We start from the raw sequence: 22,977 nt of genomic DNA on the forward strand, positions 1-22,977 counted from the left end.
AGCTGTACTTACGAGACTACTAGATAGGGTCTTCTCCGACATCAAATTTGAGTACTTGTACCACTATCTGGATGATGTCGTCGTATTTTCGGAGACCTTCGAAGAACACCTAGATCACCTGCGAGAAGTCCTCAATCGCCTCCGTAAGGCTGGGTTAACTGTGAAGTTGTCCAAAGTTGCCTTCGCTAAGCCCTCCATGTCATTCCTAGGGCATATGGTGTCGCCCGATGGTGTTGCAGTCGATCACTCTAGAACACAGGCCATCCGTGATTTCAAGCCTCCCAAGGACATCAAAGGTATTGCTAGGTTCATTGGTATGGTGAATTTCTACAGGAAATTTATTCCAAATTTCGCCAATAGAGCGGCGCCCTTGAACTTACTTCGTAGGAAAGGCGTCAAATTTGAGTGGGGACCTTCTCAACAAGCCGCTTTTGAAGATCTCAAATTAGCTCTGTGTAATGCCCCTGTTCTGGCTATGCCCGATTTCTCCAAGAAATTCATCGTCCAAACCGACGCGTCGTCGTCGGCGGTAGCTGCAGTCCTTCTTCAAGAGATTGAACTAGTGAGGCGACCCATCGCCTATGCATGTAGGACTCTATCGGCTCAAGAAGCCAAATATTCCATCTATGAGCTGGAAGGTTTGGCAGTTTTACTTGCTTTAGAAAAGTTCCGTCTCTATCTGGAACATGTCAAATTTTACTTGGAGACCGATAACCAAGCCTTATGTTGGGTCTTAGGTAGGCCGCGTCGTACTGGTCGTATAGCCCGGTGGGCCATCCTAATTTAGGCCTTCCAATTTGATGTTAGGCATAGCAGAGGTTCTGAAAACGTGGTTGCTGACGGACTAAGCCGTATGTTTTCTAATGATGTAGAGACTCCTGATCTGGATGATAGTTCTTCACCTCCCGTGTCCATACTATCTGAAGTTAATGCCATCTTAACAGATGCTCCCATGCTTTTTAGGGATATTGAGAAATATCAACGTGAAGATCCGACGCTGGCTCCGATCATGGAAACCCTTTCTTCTGGGAAACATGTCGTCCCTTATGTATTGAGGAATGGTGTTTTATGTTGCCCGTCGAGGCATGATAAAAAAATTAAAGTTGTAGTTCCAGCTGTTCTTGTACCAATGATCTTCAAGTACTATCATGAGACCCCATTAGGGGGGCATTTAGGAATCTTTAAAACCCGTGAAAAGATTCGTGAAATGTTCATCTGGAAGGGTATGGACGGAGAAATCCGTGAACTGGTAAAATCTTGTAAATCATGTTGGCTTAGTAAACCCACCATGTCCACTAAACAAGGGCTTTTGTCTTCTCATCAAGCGTCGCGCCCCATGGAACGTCTCTACATCGATTACGTAGGACCCTCCCCCCAGTCAAAGGGGAATGCCAACAAGTTCATCCTTGTATGTGTAGATGGTTTTACTAGATTTTCTTGGTTTTTCCCGACTACGCTGGCTACCGCTCAGTCCACCATTACTTGTTTAAATTCCATTTTTGCTTCTTTTGGTCCGTGTCAATATATTGTGTCTGATAATGCTAAAGCTTTCACATCCAATCTCTTTTGTAAATTCTGTTTTGACCTGTCCATATCGCATGTAACAACATCTGCGTATTATCCTCAACCATCTCTAGCTGAACGGGTCAATCGTAGTCTGAGGTCGGCCCTTATTGCCTATCATCACGACGATCATTCTAGGTGGGACACATCCCTGCATTGGTTAGCTTTTGCTTTGAATTCGGCGGTTCATGAATCTCATAAGTTAACTCCAGCTTCTTTGATGTTCAAATTTGTTACCAACACGCCGCTCTCTAACCTTTGGCCTCTTAGTAACATTCTACCTGAGACAATAGATCCAGATAATATTAAAGATCTTTGGAAGAAGGCTAAAGAAAATCTTAAAGTGTCTCATGAAAAGGTTAGGGAAAGATATGATCGTGGACGGAGACCCACCAATTTGAAGGTAGGTGACCAGGTGATGGTCAAGAATTTTGTTCCCGCGGGCAAGCTTGCCCCCATATTTCATGGGCCGTGCATAATTGTAGATTTTCTTACGCCGGTCACGTTGTTATTAAGCAATCCAGCCACCGAGAGGATATTTAGGGTTCACCTGCCCCAGGTGAAACCTGTGTAATTTCCGCACTAACTTAGCTCGTTTTTATTTTTTTGTTACATTTTGAAAGAAATCTGAAGGTTATATTTTTGGTTTCATTTTGAGGCCTTCTGCCCTTCGAATTATGTTCTTTGTTTCCTAATGTTCATTGTACAACCTCCCCCGACCAGTTAAACTGCTATCCTGTCCTTGCCATGGCCATTACCACGCTCCCGTCTCCTCCTCAACCACACCAGTGGCTAATTAAAATGAAATAAATATTTCCACGCCGCTGGCCCCTCAGCTCCACCACAAGTACTGTACCCGAATATCATTATGGTCCAACAAATTCTGCCGCCGATATCTTAATGTTTCAGTGCCCCCGCAGCCGCGCGGCGCCGTGCCGCTACTGGAGTAGAGCACGGGCCCGATCTACTTCAGTGAGGTCAACCAGTGTACGGCGAGCCGGAGCCCTCCTCCCGGCCAAGGCTGATGTGCGGCGCACCACCTGCAACTTGCCCGCGGTCTGTAAACGTTCGCCGCGTGTGCGGCGTGCTTCAGCACTACTACCCCTCTCATGGTGCAGGAGAGCGGTATCTCAGGGTACTTGAAGGGTCCGAGCGGCCTCCTCTGGACACAAGCAGCGGCGGCTGGTCTGGCCGTCAAACTTAATCAACATTTAATGTACTTAATCAGCTACATGGACATTTCATATCAACAATTACTACATTTTTGGATTCAACTGGAGTATTTGGCGGACTTAGAATTTTTTTTTCCTTTCACGAATTAAAAGATTTTCCTTCTGAATTCAACTACTACAAGCATAAAGCCATCACATCAAAAGTTACTACAAAGAATTTTGAAACTGGATCCAACCAAGTTAAGAAAACTTGTTCGTAAATCCTTCTGCAATTAATTTCTATATCAACATCATAACTTGGACCTTGTTTTAAAACAAAATTTAGTGTTCTTCTGTGTTACCTCTTGGAGGGACTTTTGGGGGGGGGAGGGAGAGGTCTGTACCGGGCGGTACACCTCCGCGCCGCTAATTCAAACATTGCGCCAGTTGAAACTCCTCTACTGGAGGAAGCCTGAACTTTAACAACCATGTTAATTCTAAAGTTTCTCAGAAGATGTCGCTACTGTAAATTTTGAAGAGTTCTGAACTGTGTCTTTTTCGATTTATATTTGTTTTCTCTGTAGTGAGAAGTGTGAACATTCTCTTCTAGATGACACTACTGAAGAACTACAATTGTGCACCCTGGTGCGAAGTGAAGGAACTGTTTTTTGAGAAATTTTGTGTTCATAAGTTTGTTCTTTGTAAAATTTCTTTCAGTCATTTTTTCGGGTTGGCAGTATAACCCTTCTCTTTCCGCTTGTTTTGAATTTAGCCAATCCCGAATTTCTCTAATTAATTTTTGACCAATAACGTATGTCTTCTCCGATATGGATATGTTGCTTGATCCTAACCAATAAAATTGAGCGGGGTGTGGGTTCTCATTCTTGAAAGGTCTCGAATGTTCCACGAGGGTATTTAAAATGCTGATTTTCTGGTCTCCGGGCCACTTCAGTAATAACTTTCCTAGTGTGATTATGTAGCAGGGGGCGGGAAGCGCCTCTTCCTTCGGGTAGCAGTTCTTTCATAAGGTAATGGCCTTTTAATAACTTCATTTCTTGCTAGCTCAGCAGTTTAACCCTCGGAGCAGGTTCGAAACTTTTATCATGTAACCTTCCTTTAAAATGTAAAAGACACTTGGTATAAATTCCGTCTCTTTAACTACAAATCGGGATAGAGAGTGCCTAACCCTCTCGAGCTCCCTCTCATATTGTTTTTGAGGTGACTACGTTTTCATAACCGTTTTTCTTCGCTTCATAATGTAATAAATTTTCCTATCGTGTCACCTCCGTAGTATGGGATTAGCCCTTGTATAAGCGGCCTAAGAGCCAAATAGGTTTTAAAAAGGTGTATTAGGAGTGCAAGTTACGCCTCCACTCAAGTTGGTATTTTGGGGCCATGTAATTGTCCTGTTTCTTTAGTGAATAGGCCTCAGTAGGTTGGGTATTTTTACCCCTGTTCTTGTGTGTCTGGAGGGCAGCTTGAAGGTAGAGTTTGGTGTGGCCTTTGAATAGGCTTGAACTTTGAGAGCGGGTTGCTCTTTCTTAAATTGTATTTTCTGTGTGCCTCGAGCAGGCTTAACTGGGTAATTGGAAGCTAGTGCTCCTTGGCATGGTTGGGGTTTTCTGCCCCTTTGTCGAACGTTGTTCATATGTAAAGTTGGGCTCATTGCTCAAAGATTGCGTGTCTGGGGGCTCGAAGCCCAAATCCATTAACAAATTGCAATTGTACATTCTTAATTTGTTGATATGCTACTGAGTACCTGTTATTCTTGTTATTTCTTGATCTTGAAAAGAAAATATAACCTTTGTTAAAGTTTTAAATGAACTTTAATTTCGTAAGTTGAGACCTATTCATCCCAGCACCTTCTTTCACCTCTAATTACCACGGATAACTCCGTAACAATAATAATAATAATAATAATAATACGTAAATAAATTCAAATACCTTGGAGAAATCATTCAACCTTCTGGATTAAATCGTGAAGCAAATAAGGAGAGAATTACTAAATTAGAGAAAGCATATAGAATCACTTGGAACACATAAAAAATATCATTATCTCGGAAAACAAAACTAAGATATTATAATACAGTAATAAAACCTGAAGTATTATACGCATCGGAAACCTAAAGCATTGCCGGTAGATCACTCATAAAAGATATAGAAAAGCAAGAAAGAAAAATGTTACGGAAAATTTTCAGCCCAGTCTGCACAGACGGAGTATGGATGAAAAGGGAATCTCATGAAATTTATTGCCATACTGAAATTATCTCAGATACTATAAGCAAAGGAGGCTGAAATTATATGGTTACATTCTCAGAATGAACAACGATAGACTGACCAAAAGAATTCTAAGAACAACTGGCCAAATGGAATGGAATGAGATCTTCAGGAAGTCATCATCAACCAGGAAACTGTGAAGAACCGATCAGCTTTCAGAACACTGATTAATAACTATTGTTTCGCGGAGCCAAAAGCTTGAACCAATAAAACCTGGACAGAAGAACGTAAGAAGAATTTTAGTGAGAGGATGAAGAGATTTTGGGAAGAGAAGAAGGCAAAATCATCAGCTAAATAAATTCAAACGTGTTCCTCAGTTGGGAATAATAATAATAATAATAATAATAATAATAATAATAATAATAATAATAATAATAATAATTGTACCGGTTGGTACACCTATACGCCGCACATTTGAATTTTGAGCCTTAAAGTACTCCTCTACTGGAGAAACTCTGAACTTTAAAAACCGAATCAACTCACAGTTTCTCAGAAGATGTCACTGTGTGTATTTCGATTTGTTTTGTTTTTCATTGATCATGAAGTCTGGACATTCTCTTATAGATGTCACTGCCAATAAAAACTATGATCACGCACCCTGGTGCGAAGTGAAGGAACTTTTTTTGAAGAAATTTTGTATTCAGAAGTTTTGGTCTTTACTAAATGTTGTTCTTTCATCTGTGGGTTGGCAATATAAATTTTTCTTTCCGCCAGTTTTGAACTTAGCCAATCCCTTCTTCTTCTTCTTCAAGTGCCATATCCGGTTGCCCAGACGTCGGGGATTACTCTGGAGAAAGTTTTTCTGTCTTCTGCTAGTCGGAAAAGTCTCTCAGTTGTCTCAATACCGGTCCACTGCTTGATGTTGTGTAACCATGTTATCTCTGGTCTACCAACTCGCCGTTTGCCCTCTATTTTACGTTGGAGAATGAGTTTTATGAGGCCATATTTGTTTCCTCTTAATATGTGGCTTAGATAAGCTGTTTTGCGAACTTTTATAGTTGTTATTAGTTCTTGCTTTGTCCTAGCTCTCCTTAGGTCTTCATCGTTTGTTATCATATCTGTCCAGGGTATTCTAAGCATTCTTCTGTGCAACCACATTTAGCCAATCCCAAATTTCTTTAATTAATTTTGGACCAATCGTGTCCTTCTTCCTCAATTTTTGATCTGTAACTTTTAGACTACCAATAAACGTCTGTGGGTGTGTCTTAATTATTCATGAAAGGTCTCGAATCTTCCACGAGGGTATAAAACCTGCTGATTTTCTTGTCTCCCGGCCACTTCAACAACATCTAGCTTAGTGTACGGAAGTATAGCAGGGGGCGGGTAGCGCCTCTTCCTTCGGGCAGCAGCTCTTCAACAAGGTAATGGCCGTTTAACATCTTTCTTTTGTTTCCTTCCTAGCTCAGCAGTTTAACCCGCGGGGCAGGTCCGAAACCTTTAATATGTAACCTATAATTTAAAACATGTATATCTTTTTCCATCTTTGTAAAACTTCATCTTTAAATGTAAATCGGGGGTAGAGAGTGCTTTACCCTCTCGAGCTCCCCTTCTTTTTTGAGTTGAGGTGACTATGTTTTCGTAACTGATTTTCTACTCTTACCTAATGTGTTAAAATTTTTCTTATACGAGTCACCTATATAGTGTGGGAATAGCCCCTGTGTATCGGCTTAGCGCCACGTAGGTTTTAACAAGCTTTCATGTAGGAGTGCTAGTACACGCCTCCATTCATCTTGATATTTTGGGCCATTTAATTAATCTGTTCCTTTTCCAAGAAGGCCCAGTAGGCTGGGTACAAGATACCCCTGTTTAATTTTTGTAAGTTGTACCTTGATGGCAAGCGATCGTAATGTATGGTATGGCATTGAATAGGCTTGAAAGATTGAGAGCGGGTCAGCTCTTTCTTGTATTTTGAAAGGTGCCTCTGGGAGGAGTGACATTTGATAGCTGGGAGCAAGTGCTCCATTGTAATGAGGGAATTTCTGCCCTTTTCTAAAATATGTGTTTGTGAGCTGAGAGCTCAGACCTTGCAAAACTTGGGGATCGGATCCCAGAACTTGTTAATACACGAAACTCGGGTTTTCGTTTGTAAAATTGTACCTTGTATCTGATTATTGGATAGCTGTTGATCATTCTTGTTAAGAAATGTTTTCGAATTCTATGTAAAAATTGTTAAGTTTTGAAAATATAACCTTTATTTAAATTTTAATTCATCTTTCGGCCTTGTAGTTAGACCCATTCCAGCCCGCACCTTCTTTCACCTCTACTGATCCACCAAAACACGGTAGTAATAATAATAATAATAATAATAATAATAATAATAATAATAATAATAATAATAATAATAATAATAATTGTACCGGGCGGTACACCTCCACGCCGCTAATTTAAAATTTGCGCCAATTGAAACTCCTCTGCTGGAATAAGTCTGAACTTTGTCTTATGTGTTAATTTTCAAGTTACCCTGAAGATGTCACTACTTGGAAATTTTGACGTTTCTGAACTGTGTTGTTTTCGACGTATTTTTGTTTTGCTTGTAGTAAGAAGTGTGAACATTCTCTTCTAGAGGACACTACTGAAGATCAACAATAGTGCACCCTAGTGCGAAGTGAAAGAACTGTTTTTTGGAGAAATTTTTATTTCAAAAGTTTGTTTCTTGTTAAATTTCTTTCTGTTATTGTTTAAGTTGGCTGTATACCCCTTTCTTTCCCCTTGTTTTGTATTTAGCCAATCCCGAATTTTGAAAATTAATTTCTAACCAATCAGGTGTATCTTCTCCAAAGGGGATATGTTGCTGTACCCTAGCCAATAAATGATTGTGGGCGGGTGTTTTTCTTCCTGAAACGCCTCGAACTTTCTGCGAGAGTATATAAACTGCTGATTTTAGGGTCTCTGCGCCACTTCTGTACCATCTTTCAGTGTGTAAAGTACGTAGCAGGGGGCGGGAAGCGCCTCTTTCTTCGGGGAGCAGTTCTACACCAAGGTAATGGCCTTTTAATAACTTCTTTTCTTGCTAGCTCAGCAGTTTAACTCTCGGGGCGGGTCCGAAGCGTTTCTACCATGTAACCTTTTCCTAAAATGTAACTACTCTTAGCATCTATTATCTTTTAAGGCTACATATTGGGATAGAGAGTGCTTAACCCTCTCGAGCTCCCACTCATTTTGTTTTGAGGTGAACTTATTTCTCACAACCGATTCTTCATTAATGTAAAGTAAATTGTTTCCTTCCTAAGTCACCTCTTTAGTATGGGATTAGCCCTAGCATTAACGGCCTAGTGCCAAGTAGGTTTTAAACAAGGTATTAGGAGTGCGGTTCGCCTCCTCTCAAATTGTTATTTTAGAGGTCACGTAATTAATCCTTTTCTCACTTAATAGACCTCAGTAGGTTGGGTATTTTACCCCTGTGTTTACGTCCTTAGAGGACAGCTTGAAGGTGTAGTTTGGTGTGGCCTTTGAAAGGCTTAAAGTTTGAGAGCGAGTGGCTCTTTCTTGAAAATTGAGTGTTGTATGCCTCGAGGAGGCTTTTCTGTGTAATTTGGAGCAAGTGCTCCTGAGCATGAATGGGGTTTTCTGCCCCTCTGTTAAAACTTATTTTGGAGTAAGGTTGGGCTGATTGCCCAAGAATTGTGAAGTTGGGGCTCGAAGCCCAAATCCTGTAAATATTGTAATTGTATTTTTATTGCCTTGCCACTCTGTACCTGTCTTTCGTGTTATTTCTGAATTTTGGAAAGAGAATATAACCTTGTTAAATTTTACATTAACTTTAATTTCGTAGTTTGAGACCCGTTCACACCCGCACCTTCTTTCACCTCTACCTACCACAAAAAATACGGTAACAATAATAATAATAATAATAATAATAATAATAATAATAATAATAATAATAATAATAATTTTAAAGAAAAATCAGTGTCCATCAATGCCAAGCTTAGGCATTATTGTTTAGGCATTCATTAAGAGGCCCTGTATGGATCACAACGCGTTGCATTGAATAGAAATGGCCTGACTGAAAGTTAGGAGCCAAAGAAAGGAAAATTCTGAGAAAGATCCGAGGACTAGAGAAAACAGAGAACAGGAGACGGCATAACAACGAAATGTACTTGTAGGATGTGAAAAGGATAACGGACACTATTCGGACAAGGAGGATTGGTTTTTATGGCCACATATAACGTATGAGCTTGCAGAGCTTGACCAACCGGATCTCCTACAACATTGTAAACAAGAAAACGAAGGGACGCTGGTTCACTGAACTTGAAAAAATTCTTCGAGAAGTAGGAATCCATCCAGGAACGCGTTCCACCCCAGAAGAAACTCGGCCGGGTTGAGTGGCTCAGGCGGATGAGGCGCTGGCCTTCTGACCCGAACTTGGAAGGTTCGATCCTGGCTCAGTCCGGTCGTATTTGAAGGTGCTCAAATACGTCAGCCTCGTGTCGGGAGAACTACCGGCTCGTAAAAGAACTCCTGCGGGACGAAATTCCGGCACCTCAGAGTCTCCGAAAATCGTCAAAAGTTGTTAGTGGGACGTAAAAACAATAACAAGAATTATTAATTAGAAGAAATTCAGAGCATACTAGCGATTCAAAAAACTAAGGCAAATCTGAGAAAAGGCAAGCAGTAGATTGGTGAAAGGAACGAGCCTCGCAGAAGATGAATGCAGGAATACAGGTGAAAAATTAAAGCAGGATAAAAACGCTTGAAATAACGTGATACACAGCAGGCCGAAAGGAAGAAGAAAAATAACATTAATCGGCGGGGGGAGGGGAGCATTACATGATGAAGTAGGAAATGGCTCCTGTATGTATCTCCACACACACAGCACCGAACCCTCTCCGTCCTAATCCCTAGGCTATCTGTAATAACAGATGACGTGGAAATAAAATCATTGTAACGTGATTTATGTGATCTAGGAAGGGTTTTATACGTCACGAAAATGGGTCGTCCTACACTCTACATCCCATTATGAAAATCGCGCAAGAGATAGGAATGCGGGGTAATGAGTGTCGCAGAGCGGGGGGGGGGGAGGGGGGAGAATGTAGTGCACTGACTTGCCAGTTCACGAGAAGGGGTTGCGAGAGTGCGTTCATGACATCAGCATCCTCGGCACAATGGTTCCGACCCTCCCCGACACGGTACAATCTGAAATATTCCAACAGTATCTCAACCCTAACCTATTGTGAATCTTAATGTGCGGATGAAAAATAAATAGCATTTCTTTTATTCATGTCTTGGTATGTTTTCTTTATATATATATATTGGTACGTTTATTTATCATCTTACCCTTCCTATATTTCTCTCGCTAAAATATTATATTAAAGGAGAAGGAGAGGAAAGAAAGGGAGCAGAGAATGTGTTGATTCAGCGCGGCACGGAAACTAGCTTGTCATACCGCTGATAGATGGCTCTAGTGTGCAGCAACAATGGCTGCCACTTATTGTTTGGCGCCGAGTTTAGCGTTGCAGATAGAAGACACTGACAATAGACACTCGAGTTGCGAGTTGTTATCGAAATGTTGTGAATAGGAAATGCAGGTGTGAGCGCTACCTGTCGACAGAAGATTATATATACAAGCTCACAAGCTGTCACAAGACGCCATTAAAATGAACGTCTATGCTCGTGCGTCATACGAACAGCAGTCTCCGTTGAAATTGAATTTATAGACCTTAGAGCAGACATTCCGCCGGCTGCCATTTCTTGATGGATGCAGTTGATGGGGTTTTTTTTCCTTCTGTCCCTTGGTACAGACCACAGCAAAATATAGCTTCCACCGAAGTTCCAGTCTCATCCATAGCTCTGACAATATAGAAGCTGCAGAAGATGCATGGCACTGAGTAATGACATTCAGAGCAATAGTACGTCTGAATGTTATGAAGGATGTTACTTGCAGGGTCAGTCAACAGCAATAGCCTTTTCTGGCGCAGTGAGGAAAGCAACGGAAAACTACTTCACACCTCATTCTGCCTATAGTCGGCGTCAGCTCAAGTCCTAAGCGGCCCATTTGATGTTATACCGGTAATCAACTGAAGAGCAGGAAAATATCCTTCCACGTGCGAATACTTCCTTTTTTTTTCCTGACTAGAATCTAAAATTAATGATGACGAAAAATTGATCATGAAACAAAACAATCGGTGGATCCAAATCACAATGCCTTCGGGATGATATTCACTATATAAAGAGGTCCAAAATCTACGTCAACGGCCCCTCATAATGGTACTACTCACGGATAAAGCGGAATCATGGTGTTCCTCCTACAGAGGTACTAACCACAGGTGACGTAGACTCATGGTGTTTTCCCGCATGGTGGTACCACTCACAGGTAATGGAGACCCATGGTATGTCACATACAATGGCACCACTCACAGGTAACACAAACCTATGGTGTTTCGCACATAAGGGTACTACTCACAAGCAACGCAAATCCATGGTGTTCTTCACTTAGTGGAACTAATCACGGGCATGTATAACATCAAAGGGACCGCTTAGGACCAGTTGTCTCTGAGTATAAAACACATAATTTTGGGAGCCGGCATCGGTTTTTGGCGATTTCCCTCTGGTGGTGCTTTTTGAGGATCCACCCAGCCTATGGGCTGATGACCTAACATTCAGACAGAGCAGACTTGGGATGCAACAACATGGCTATAGGCAAAAATAATTTTGAGTCTGTTAATAAAATATTAGAGCATTCGTGGCTCAGGCGGGTGCGCCTCGGCCTCTCAACGCTGGGTTCCGTGGTTCAAATCCCGGTCACTCTATGTGATATTTGTGCTGGACAAAGCGGAGGCAGGACAGGTTTTTCTCAGGGTACTGCGGTTTTCCCTGTCATATTTCATTCCAGCAACATTCTCCACTATCATTTCTTTCATCTGTAAGTTATTAATTATCTCCCCAGAGGAGTACGACAGGCCTCGGCAGCCGGTACGATTCCCATCCTCGCCGCAAGATGGGGACTTGATTGATTCCATCCCTGACCCGGTCCTGACTGGACAACAGGTTGTAGGTTTTCATTTTCATAATAAAATATTGCTACTGTGGACGAAGTAGTAACTTAACGGTTTATTTGCAACAGTTCACTATGCCACAACGATAAACGAGGGTAATAATAATAATAATAATAATAATAATAATAATAATAATAATAATAATAATAATAATAATAATAATAATAATAATAATAATTGAGCGCGTTGGAATTTGTTCACTGACTTGATGAATTTCGCCTTCCTATTCTTCCAAAATATCTTCAGGAAATCACTGCGTTGCCTCTTCCATTCTTCTGACCACTTTGTACCAGATCTGCTGCTAGTTTTGACCACAAATGTGTATTTATTTACTGAGGTTCTGCAAACTTCGCAATTTCTCATGATGTCTTCCCCGATGTTCAATTCAGTGGGGTCTCCTCTTGTTACCTCCACCCAATTTATTCTACCGCTCACGGAAATTATTACATTGAATAACCTTCTAGTGTGCCTATTATTATCCATCGGTAAATGTGTCAAAAAGTTCTAAACGTCTCCTCTGTAATGTATTGATGAAGCTATTTGTGTGACTATAGAGGTCTGCAGTTCGCCTTCTGATCCAAATTCTGTTTTCTTGTGTGGGAACGAAAATTTTCCTAAGAATTTTACGTTCTTGCTTTTCAATATCTGCATTTTTTTTTTTTTTTTTTTGCTATTGGCTTTACGTCGCACTGACACGGATAGGTCTTACGGCGACGATGGGACAGGAAGGGGCTAGGACTGGGAAGGAAGCGGCCGTGGCCTTAATTAAGGTACAGCCCCAGCATTTGCCTGGTGTGAAAATGGAAAACCACGGAAAACCATCTTCAGGGCTGCGGACAGTGGGGTTCGAACCCACTATATCCCGAACACTGGATACTGACCGCACTTAAGCGACTGCAGCTATCGAGCTCGATATCTGAAATTTTAGAATGACCTCCTGAAGTTAAGGTTTCTGTTGCATATTCAGCTTCCGGCAGAATAACTGTTTTCTAATGTTACAATTTAACATGACGTGACATTACTCTTTTATTGTAGTGATCCCATGTAAGTCTAAATCCCCTTTGAAGTTTTGAGGCCGTTTGTGTATAGGCCAGAATTGTAATCCCGAAGGAAGAATTATTTCTCCTAGGTATGTAAAAAATGATAGCTGTGAAACTGTCCTATATGCCTTCTGAATTCTATCTTTCTTGCTCTTTCACTGAAAATTCTGCATATAGCCTAGTTGGCTTTCTCGAATGATATCTGAAGGCCTGCCTATGATGCTATTCTGCGTAATGTCTCGACAGCATAGCTAGTTCCCTCCTTGTTCTCAGAGATGATAGCTAGGTCATCTGCGAAAGCCAAGCATTTCACTTTGATTTTGTTCCCGCCAGTTCTGATAGTTATGCCTTTGATATCATTTTCCCACTCTCTGATGACTTTATCTGAAACCCAGTTAAAAAGAAGAGGGGAGAGTCCATCTTCTTGCCGAACATCCGTCTGTACTTCCAAAGGATCAGATATTTCCCAAAAAATAAGATGTCACCTTAGATTTTGTATGTGAGCGTCTGACGAATCAGTTCTTTGATTATTATTATTATTATTATTATTATTATTATTATTATTATTATTATTATTATCAATATATTAAAAGATTTTACTAAAAATATACGTTCGTCCGTTCTACTGGACCGATTTGCTTCATTTCTGTTGTATTCTCTCCAGAATTACCTGCTGGTGAATCATGAGATACTGATAGATCTCTAATTTCAGCCAACTTTGAGTAATCATAAAATCAAGTCATTAAGTGACCACTCCAATAATTGCAGGCGAAGGCTTACCCTAACCCGCAGTATATTCTGTACTTGCTAAGCGAGTAACTCTTATTAATACTCTGATATGCGATTTTTATTCTTAGTGATGCCATTGCATGCAGGCATGTTTGAGTACTACCTGTCAAGTCAAGCCAGAGAGTATACACTTTCTCTTATCCCGGAAGAATACCATTCCCTGCTAGATACTCTTTGATTCTCTAACCTTTCCCAGATTCCAAATATATTAAACAGATGGCAGAGCGTTCCTAATAACTTATATGCTGCTGAGAGAAAAAAGTCTACGTACAAACAGACCACATCATGACACACGCCTTAGACATTACCTGGGAACACCTATCGAACGATAACCTAGAGTGAAGGCCATGTACCTTATAACAGATCTCTGCCTGAAAAAACGCTCCTTCGAGACTAACGTATGAGCTCACAAGATAACCGTTCTATGTAGAAAACTGTGATTTAAATCCCATTGCTGTCTACGGCACAATACCAAGCTTTACATCAAGAACTGCAGGAAAAAGTACGAATGTAATGGATATATTTGTACCAAATAGACGGTATGATGACGTTAGAATGGATGAATTCTGACTAGAAACTGCGGCATACCATAACGCACTTCTTATTCAATGTTCATAAAACCATTGAAAAGGGCAGGCGAAACAATGTGACTACGACAGACTTATCAAGACGAGTTATCTGACCTATTTATAACGGGTCCTCTAATTATTATTATTATTATTATTATTATTATTATTATTATTATTATTATTCGGACACAGATTTGGTAGGTCTAACAATTACGCTATCAAGCCAAGATTCACTACGTCTGGGAGTGATACTAGTAAAGGCAATAACGGAGCGAGGAAGGAAGCCTATACCTGCGAAAGGTTGGTTCCTGATGTATTTCACGTTAGTCAGCAGGTGTAGCGTGCTGGCAACAACTCTTACCTCCACGCCTTGAACTTGTTGGAAGGGCTATTCAATCACTGAAGGCTGGGGAGAATCTCGCCTTCGTACGGTGACAGCTAAATCCTCGAGGTCGATGGAGACAATCGATGGGTGGTATTGATAATGTAGCCCTTCTTAACCCCGGCTGGCACAACTTGAGCTTAAAGAAACATATATAAAGCGTCTCGTGGGAAGAATGAAAATCAGCTAGCACCCTAAATTCAACTCTTCAGAGGGAACAATCTTATAGTGGCCCTTAACTTGCAGTATTACCGTCAGTAATATTGCGACAATACTATTCACAGTATCGTGAACAGGAGTGAGAACAAGGATTGACCCTACACTATCAATCAGTGTTACTGACGGTATTGTTACGAAAAAAACAGCGTCTGTTTTATCACTAAATTATTTCAGAATGGCCCAATAAACACACACACGCACAATTCTATTCAACCGTGAACGGCTACACTTACTAACTGCTGTCTATTTACAAGTCTCTCACAGCACGACTTCAGCTGGACAGTCTTTATCTGAATGAAGCTCTAATCCTATTTGACAGCCCTTTCGCGTACGTACATCAGTCCAACCATCACAAACAGCAACTGCGTGCGGACAGGTTGGAACACAGGGCTACTCGCTACAAAACACACGATTATTGTTCCTTGGTTCGACTCCAGGGACAGTCACATGCAGTGAGCAACTAAACAGCAATCAAGAGTGACAACTAACACAGATCCAATTACCCTCACAGCGGTCCTCAGTCCACGAAAGTACACACACACGCGGTACTGTCAGGTAGTACGTACACAGTCATCCGTTCCGTACGCCGTATTCAGTTCACCTCCTCACTGGACACTCCGACACAACGACCACAGCTCCTCGTTCAGACCTCGGTGGGACACTACTGACAGCCAACACCTCTGTTGCCCTGAGCCCAGCCACCGAATTCCAACATACTGAGTCCCACACTGACCCCCACCACGGAGTAAAACAATGATTGTCTGATTGACTGTCCGCGGCTAGCCTCCCCATTTGTAGCTCGATTGATGTGTACCGGAATATTCGCTACGTGGCTAGAGACGGAAAATTCTCGTTGCCTTTGCCAGAGACTCACAGGTAAACCAGCCGACGAGAACAATGCTCGGAAATGCCGGCCCTATCCTCTAGGCCGCCTGGGAAATCCCGGTTTTTCTGACTGACTAGTTCATTCCAGGAAGTACCGAAAGGGACTACCGCACGGTAGGCACGTAACAGTATTTCAGATCACGATGAAGTAAATAATTATTGTTTAAATTAAATGAGTAAGTAAGGAATCGTTATGTTCTAGTGATGAAATGGCGTATGGCTTTTAGTGCCGGGAGATCCCGGGACGGGTTCGGGTCGCCAGGTGCAGGTCTTTTGATTTAACGCAAAGTGCATTAATAAGAATGAATAAGATATTGAGAGATAAGTATAATATGAAAATTAATACAAAAAAGACCGAAATTATGGTATGCAGCCGCCAGCATATTGCAGTTGATATCAGAATTAGTGATATACCACTAAGGCAAGTAAATGTATTTACCTACTTAGGAAATAAAATCACTCCAGATGGCAAAAGTTCAGTCGACATAAACAGCAGAATTTCTCAAGCAAACATTGCTTTCTACAAGAAAAGGATACTGCTTACATCAAGGAATTTAAATGTGGAGACCAAGAAGGGATTTATTAAGTACTATGTCTGGAGTGTGGCCTTGTATGGTTCAGAAACGTGGACTATTAGTGCATGTGATAAGAAACGTTTGGAAGCATTTGAGATGTGGTGCTGGAGGAGGATGGAAAAGATCTCATGGACAGAAAAACTCACCAATGAAGAAGTTCTTCGACGAAGAGGTGAAAAAGGATCCTTTTTAGCAACAATAAGAAAAAGAAGAGACCAATTAATTGGCCATCTCTATAGGCACAATGGTTTCATAGTTAATGTCATAGAAGGAATGATTCAAGGTAAAAGAGGAAGAGGAAGGCCTAGATTGCAATATTCAAGACAGATCAGAGATGACGTAGGAACAGGCTCATATGTGGAAATGAAGAGATTAGCGGGTAACAGAGAACAGTGGAGAAGACGAATTGCTGCCAACCAATCTTAGGATTGAGAATTAAGAAGAAGGCGACCTGCGCGTCGTGATGAGGATGAAATGATGATGAAGATAACACATACACCCAGCTCCCGTGCCACGAAAATTAACCAATGATGGTTAAAATTCCAGGCCCTGCCGGGAATTGAACCCGGGACCCCTGTGACCAAGGCCAGCACGCTAACCATTTAACCATGGAGCCGGACGTTATGTTCTAGTGATGGAATATAAGTGGGATATTTGGTTTTGATGGGCGTCCTGAAAAGTCCACATTCCCCTAAGTTACTATGCGCCCCTACCAAGTGGCTCTTACACTTGCTGTACTACTTTCATTATTTCGAAGTAATGATAGTATTACTGATAGTAATATAGAAATACTGATGGAATGGACGATTCTGAAGTAAAACCTGTCGGGTAAACGAGCGGAACTCGCTTGCGGTGAGATCGGTGGTGCAAGCTCTTTGTACTCACCGGTCGGATGGATTGAGAGAGCGTTTTGATAAACTTTAAAAGACACGTTTGAGAGCTGTGTTTCACTTCAAATCGCACTAGCAGCCTGGTTACGGAGATATATTTACTAAAGATGGATGCAAAGAAGAAAACGAAGGCTAATACCTCAATAACTGACATGGATTGATTAAAATTGAATTATTACAAGACATATTTACTGTATTTTCATTTTTCCTAAAAAAACATTTCTTTGTTATCAGAAAATCAGTCCATAGGTGCTATTCATATGCTGGTTACGGCGGAGTGCACACATTAGGAAGTGGTTAGCACATACGACAAGCTTCATAAGCTTAATAGCTAAGAAGTTGAAAGAAAGAAAGAAAGAAAGAAAGAAAGAAAGAAAGAAAGAAAGCTCTCTCAGTTATAATTTACAGCAGTGCCCTAATCAGGTTGGATCCAGAGGTAGCCATTCCACAACAGAAAATACTTCAATTTTTCAATAATTTTTAAAGAGTATTTTTTAGACTTTTCGTGAAGAAAGAAATTGGCTCACATTCCTTATGTCCTGGAAACGTAACACCACTTAGGGTCGGAAGAAAATGAGAGCAGAATAAGTAATATATGTAACCTATTTATTTATTTATTTATTTATTTATTTATTTATTTATTTATTTATTTATTTATTTATTTATTTATTTGATTTTCCCGTTGCTTTCCTCACCGAGCCAGAAGTTACTATTAGGTATCAGTCTGCCAAGCCCCTGAAATGCATGCACCAGCAAATCTTACGAGCGATATTTTCACACCATTCGTAACTGGGACTGGCTGCATAAGGAACGGCAATCATTTAACATACCTCAGTCACCTTCACATCGTCAAAGCCATGGATGAGACTGAGACAGACTAGTCAATGAAAGTAAAAAGAAAAATATTTTAGCCCATACCAGCGAAAGCAGAAAATTTTGACAATAATTGTTTTTATTTATTTATTTATTTATTTATTTATTTATTTATTTATTTATTTATTTATTTATTTATTTATTTATTAGATACAGCCGATGGAGGCCCAATTTACACTAATAATATACCACATTTAAATGTCTAATAAGATAACAATAGGTATAAACAGTATTTTAAGTATTAACAGTAATAAATAACAATGTAACAACAATGGCAGCGATTTGTTTTACTTCGCACCGATACAGATAGGTCTTATTGTGACGATGGGATAGGAAAGGGTTAGGAGGGAGAAGGAAGCGGCTGTGGCCTTAATTAAGATAAAGCGCCAGTACTGGCCTGGTGTGAAGATACGAAACCACGGAAAACAATTTTCAGGGCTGCCGACAGTGGGGTTCGAACCCACTATCTCCCGAATGTAAGCGCACAGCTGCGCGAACCTAACCGCACGGCCAACTCACACCGCGACAAGAAAGATAAAAGGGAAGAGCGATGATTGGTGGTGACCGTATGTTGTTTTAAGACGAAGTGACTGGGGTACCATTAATGAGATGAAGAATGGAAGTGGTCGGACACTTATAGAAATGAGGATGTCTGTAAAAGAATTGGAACGGTGTGAAAATGTAAGGCACGCTACGCCTCGCAAACCTAATAATGACGGGATCGAAAGTGAATACGTGCTGGACAAGAGAGGTCGGATGGAAAAGATGAACTAGAGAAGCCCGACACAAATATGACTCAACTGAGATCCAAATATCACCACTCCACAACGACATCCAGTCTCATCCAGTTAAAATAAAAACATGGCACTACAGCCCTGACGGGCCTTGGCCTACCAAGCGATCGCTGCTCAGCCCGAAGGACTGAAGATTATGGGGTGAAGCATGGAATCCTCTCAGCCATTATTCTTCGCCATCTTATCGTCAGATAGTTCCTCATTTAAATCACATAGGCTGAGTGCACCCTCAGGTCCAGATAATCCCTGACTTGGGCGGGAATCGAACCCGGAGCCTCCGTAAACCGCGGGCTCGGCTTCTCACCCAGTTACTTTGATATCATTCTTCTGTTATAGATTTTCAACGTGAAAATTATCAGAAAGAGGAACGAGCCGGATTAAGCTGCCAATGCTTGAGAATTTCCAAGCCTCTTGTATAGAGTCCAAAGGCCTCTTAACTTGGGAGCGTGCGTTGGCGACCGCGCGACCCTTAGCTGAGTCCGAGCATTGCTTGCACTTACTTATGCCAGGGTCCTCACTTTCATCTACCTATCCGACCTCCCTTGGTCAACTCGTGTTCTTTACCGATCCCGCCGGTATTAGGTTCGTGGGGCCTACGGAGTATTTCATTTTCACACATTTCGTGGCCCTCGTCTTTCTTTGACCGATATCATCATTTTCCGAAGTGTCGGATCCATTCCATTTTTTCCCCTCTGATTAGTGTTAATAGAGGATGATTGCCTAGTTGATTTCCTCATAAAACAATAACCACCACCATCACCTCTTGTGGACAGTTTTTCAGTAAATTAAAAGTAGGCCCACCTCGTCCTTTAGGAAGTGAACGGTAAAGGCTTCCACTATCTCTGGCCTCGGCAGTACTAAGTGAGGTAGTGGTTAGCTGAATGCCCGACCGCCTTTGTCGCCAGGAATTAACCTGGTGCTCATTTTTGATGAGGCTGAGTGAACCTCAGGGTCATCTCATTCTCCAGAAGAGGAGATCTTGCTTCTAAATTTTTTCGACTTCCTGATGAGGATTGAACCCACGTCCTACCACGTGAATCGAACACGCCCTTACTAGTTCGGCTAGTCGGGCCCTGAATCTTTCAGTGCTTGTGTTAAATTCTGTAAACTTCTGAAGGCAAACAGTCCTTCATCTTCTGCGTACCTCATTTCATTATTCAGTGATCCAGGGGGCAGATCTATAGCTAATATTCATATCGTCACTTCCCTGCCCTCTCTTTTCCCTGCAGCTTGCCGCACATCTGCTTCATCTGTGTAGAGCAACATAGTACAGTAGAATGTTTCCTTTGTGGGAGTCTGTCACTAGATGATAAATATTTCTCAAGACGGGCTCTCTCACAGGATACAAAGAACCCTTCAGTATATCTCATGGATCTTGATATCTTCTTCACCTCCCTATAATTGCTTCAGCGAAGTTCGGGAAGAATGTGCCTGTGTTGAAAATAGAGATTATTTCCCTTTGAAGTCTCGCTCAAGCATATCAGGTTGCATGGATAACATTAATCTCGACAATATCCTTAGATCGAAACAGATACTGATGAATGATGATATAAGTTTGTTTGTTATTGGGATATTAATCTTATATTAATGTGGTGCGATTCCTAAGGCCACTCAGTGCTTTGCATTGTTATAATTTACGCCCATCCCCGCCCACTGTTGGATGCAGCCTTCTATTAGCTTCCCGTTCTTGTTAAAAATACCGGAGACTAAATGTAAAAAAATAAGTTTGTATGCATTCTCAGCCACCTTGTTTAATCTGTCAACTAACAAAAGGTTCTTAAATAAATTATGGATACCGGAAATATTGTATTTAAATCTAAACAGATTTGTACGTATGTAGATGATGTAGTGTTAATGGCCAGGAATGAAATGATGGAAATGAAGGAAGCAGGAAAACGGATGGGATTGAAGGTAAATGATAGTACATCCAAATATATGCATATGACTGTTGTAGAGGGCAAAACTTTGAGAATATAAGAAGTTTTGAGCATTTGGGAACCAAATTGACGAATAACAATAAGTGAGGAGATATATCGTAGAATAATAGCTGGAAACAAGGCCCATTACGCGAATCTGACATCATTTAAGTTTCGTTTATTATCCGTACCTACAAAACTTAAAATATATAAGACTCTGATTAGACCTGTAGTGACATATGTCTCAGAAGCCTGGAATCTTTTAGCTGATGATGCAAACAAATTAAGAATATTTGAAAGAAATATTATTAGACGAATATATGGCCCAACTCAAAACCAGAATGGTTGGAGGATAAGGACGAATGCTGAAATACAGAATAAATTAGATCACGAGGATATGGTTAGATTTATTACGGCACGGAGACTGCGATGGCTTAGACATGTGGAAAGGATGGAGTTAGACCGAATGCCAAGAAAACTAGTTAAATTCCGAATAGATAAAAGAAGGCGACAAGGAAGGCCCGGCAATAGATGGAGTGATAAAGTGGAAGCTGATCTGAGGGCAATGTACATCCGTCCATGGAGACCAGCCGCTCAGGATCGAAGAAGATGGAGGAATATTGTAGAAGAGGCCAAGGCTCCCACAGGGCTGTGGCGCCGGATAAATAAGTAACAAGAAGTTTGTTACGACATGTCTTTGTAATTAGTCCAGTTTAACGTGTATTCATCATGATTTTGCTACAATTTTCTGAAGATGAGGATCGAACAATCAACGGAGTATTTATCTTAATAAATGATTGACATTGTATTGACTTGGTGGACCTAGAAATAAAGGCTTTTGAAAATTTTGTACCAGGTTGAGTAGCTCAGACAATAAAGCGCTGGGCTTCTAAGCCCAGCTTGGCAGGTTCGATCGTGGCTCAGTTTGGTGGTATTTGAAGGTGCTCGAACTCGGGTGCTATATACCCAAGTCTCTTTTTTCTAAATTAGAAGTTTTTCACATTAAATTATTAAGAAGAGTGACTAGAGCCCCAGTCCTGAGATCTAACAGAAAGATACGATCCGAAGTTCCTATTCCGACTCATAGAACTCGGGTGAAGAAGGTAGGTAAGATAACTAAGTCTAGAATTCTCCAAACTCAGTCAACCGACCAGGGCATCTCTATTCTTAAACAGGTCATAAGGACCAAGAAGCCGAACTCACGGAGCCCTTGGCTCACTTATGATCGGGTTTAAGTTTCTCTTTCGGCCTTTTCCAAATTATAACACCCTACCTCGCTAAATAACTCGTAATTGACCCTGAGGAGGCCCGTTTATTAGGTAGCGAGGTTCCCCTTCCCATTCACTAAATTCTTATTTTTCAAATTCTTTCCAGCAAAGAGAGGTTTTCAGCTCTGGCGTGGATGAAAATACCGCCTCCAAGCAAGACAGCATTACACCGTCACTGCAGTAAAATAGAGATTTTCCGACTCGTCGGGTAATCCTAGGAAACACGTGAGTAAAAAGGCTTCGTTTTCGCCCTTGGACTCTCCATTTATTCGGCCCAAAAACACTCAGCCTCGTGTTCAGTAGATTTACTGTCACGTAAAATATCTCATGCGGGACAAAATTCTGGCACCTGGGCGTCTTTGAAAACCATAAGAATGCAGTTAGTGGGAGGTAAAGAAACCAATAACCTTATTATAGAATTTTATCAATATAAGTCCGTAAGGAACAAAATGAAATTCATTTGTCGTAATTTCAAACCCACATTAACTACTTACATTATTTCGGCATTTCTTATCATGAAGGACGTCAGATCTTGAAGCCGTGACCCCGATACAGCACCATTCGGCTCTTTTATTTTATTTTTACAATTTGCTTTACGTCGCATCCACACAGATAGGTCCTACGGCGACGATGGGATAGGGAGGTGCTAGGAGTGGGTAGGAAGCGGCCGTAGTGGGAAACCACGGAAAACTATCTTCAGGACTGCCGACAGTAGAGTTTGAACCCACTATCTCCCGAATGAAAGCTCACAACTTGCACGGCAAACTCGCTTGGTGGATTTCTCTTAACAGATA

Source organism: Anabrus simplex, chromosome 8 (genome assembly GCF_040414725.1).
Source record: "Anabrus simplex isolate iqAnaSimp1 chromosome 8, ASM4041472v1, whole genome shotgun sequence".
NCBI lineage: Eukaryota > Metazoa > Arthropoda > Insecta > Orthoptera > Tettigoniidae > Anabrus > Anabrus simplex.